A 2431-nucleotide genomic window follows, 5' to 3' on the forward strand; every position below is an offset into this window, starting at 1 on the left:
AGAGAGAGAAGAGAGGAGAGAGAGAGAGAGAGAAAGATAGCCTTGGAAGAATCACCTACACAGTTATGCAGTGAGTGACCTTGGAAAAATCATCCGGATTCTTTTGTACCTTTATTGTATCGTAAGATTCATATGATGTGTCACACGGCGAGTTATAAAGTTAGAACTGCGGACGCGGGAAGGGAGGCGCACACACACACACACACACACACACAGAGAGAGAGAGAGAGAGAGAGAGAGAGAGAGAGAGAGAGAGAGAGAGCGAGCTTGATCCTTTATATCATGGGCGCAATGGCGATGCTGGGTACATTGATTATGGTGGTGGCACTGCTGCAAGCTGCATGTGTGCCCGTGATGGGTGAGAAGACGTGCCACGCAAATTCAGAGAATTCGGGCGACTGCTGCAACACGAATAGCTGCCACAAGACCGACTGCTCGCCACCGGTGACGAGAAAGACGGCGGCCATCCTGACCGTGAACGACTTCTCACCGGGCGGGGACGGCGGAGCTCCGTCGGAATGCGACGGAAAGTTTCACAAAGATACAGAGAGAGTGGCGGCGCTGTCGACGGGGTGGTACAATCAGGGCAGCCGATGCGGGAAGACTATCCACATCCATGGAATGGCGGAGCACCACTGCCAGGGTGGTGGACGAGTGCGACTCGCGAAACGGGTGCGATCGACCACGCCGGCCAGCCTCCCTGCCCCAACAATATCGTCGACGTCTCCGATGCGTGTGGAAGGCCCTGGGAGTCTCCAAAAACGATGACAGCTAGGCTTTATGGACGTCACTTGGCACGATTGATCGAATGCATATTTTGCTTAGCACGAAATGTTTTCGATTAATTGCATAATTTTGGAGGGAAGAAAATTCTCATCCTAATTCTCATAACAAGCCTTCAATAAAATTACAGCGCAAACTCGAGTAAACTCAACTATGGGTACATTGCGAAAAGCAATACATTTATGTAATGATTTTGCTCAGCTTTAATTTCTATAGCACATTATTAAACAACCACCCCTCCTAGAAGTGCTCACGTGTTTATTTACAACACACCTAGCTCGAAGTTATATTATGGGAAGAAAAGCACACCTGGTTTGCAAATGGATTTTCACTCTCATTATGCATTGAGGGATTATAGGTCTCCCTAATCTCAAGGGTAAATCTCTCCAAAGTTGTCGAAAATTCCACGACACTAAGTGACACGGAGAGTGGGTAAGGGATTGACGGCGAAGAAGTGCGGCGGGCATCTCGAGGTAGGTGGGAGTGCCCAAAAAATGGGCACCGGTGAGGAGCTTGGAATGGAACCAATGACCTCGCACGCCAATGCTTTTTAAAGCATGAGCTAGCCACTACGCCCGCCCGCGCACGTTTGAAAGCATAGCCATTTTAACTAATGTTATAAACGCAAAACCTGGACTGGCGTAGGACTGAACCGGACAGGGCCCCTGGCGGGTTTAGTTTTAACAAAGAAGGTGCAGATCGCCTCGATAACTGCGTATGGACTTCCCATCCATGGATCCCCTTCCCACCAACCCCCCCCCTCCCCAATGACATGTGTTATTGTCAAGGTAGGGACTTGCTACGCGCCGTGTGTGCGAGCCACAAAGCTCTAGCACACAGTCATACAACAGACAAGCTCACAAGGAAGAACGGTGTGTCACTCACTATCCTGCGTAGTTGCAAATGAAGGATTCCCGCGCCGCGAAGAAGAGGGAGACGCCGCTACGCCGCGCTCAACCGCCTCGCCGCCGTCGTGCCGCCGCAACGCTCGATCGCACACACACTCTCACACACTCTCTCTCTCTCACACTCGCACACACAAGGAGATGGTGAAGGAGAAGGTGGAGATGGAGCAAGAGCAGCTTCTATTGCACAATGAGAGAATGACTCAATTTTAGGTTTAATTGGCTTTTATGTGAGCTCACCCATTCACACTTGGGCGCCCATGCTTAGCCAACTAACCCTAGCATGTTCGTGTTAGATGTGCCTCTCATCGGCGATCACTCTACCTTTCCCTATTGGACTGACAAGCCCGGTGCCTGACTCTACATAAATAAATAATACGGTTACGGTGTCCGTCGTAGGCGATAGGGTGTTCGTGAGCCACGAGGGTTAACATTGCCTCCTTCCTGATGTAGATTTCGTCCTCGGAAGCTATTGAGTTGAAGCTTGGTATATCCATGTTGTAGAGCATCTAGATTTGAATCTGCAAGGCAAAGTCACTGTTTTAGCAAGGGAATTATATTGCCATAAATCATGAGGGGAATGTAAAGTACATGTGGAAATGAGTAAATGCAAGATTTATGAAATGTTAGACTGCCATTAAGGACAAATAAATTTGCACTTTGAGTAAATTAATTAATCAAGAGTTTTGAGCTTATGGGTGAGTCTATCATTAGTTAGCTATGATAAGGTTAAAAAACTACTC

At 48.5% G+C, this 2431-nt stretch overlaps 1 pseudogene; it reads left to right on the forward strand.

The window, feature by feature from the left end:
- The first annotated feature begins 271 nt into the window (after positions 1-271).
- LOC147456208 (kiwellin-like) lies at positions 272-804 on the forward strand (annotated as a pseudogene).
- The last annotated feature ends 1627 nt before the right edge of the window (positions 805-2431 follow it).

This window comes from Adiantum capillus-veneris, chromosome 6 (assembly GCF_014529385.1).
Source record: "Adiantum capillus-veneris isolate H3 chromosome 6, ASM1452938v2, whole genome shotgun sequence".
Taxonomy (NCBI): Eukaryota; Viridiplantae; Streptophyta; class Polypodiopsida; order Polypodiales; family Pteridaceae; genus Adiantum; species Adiantum capillus-veneris.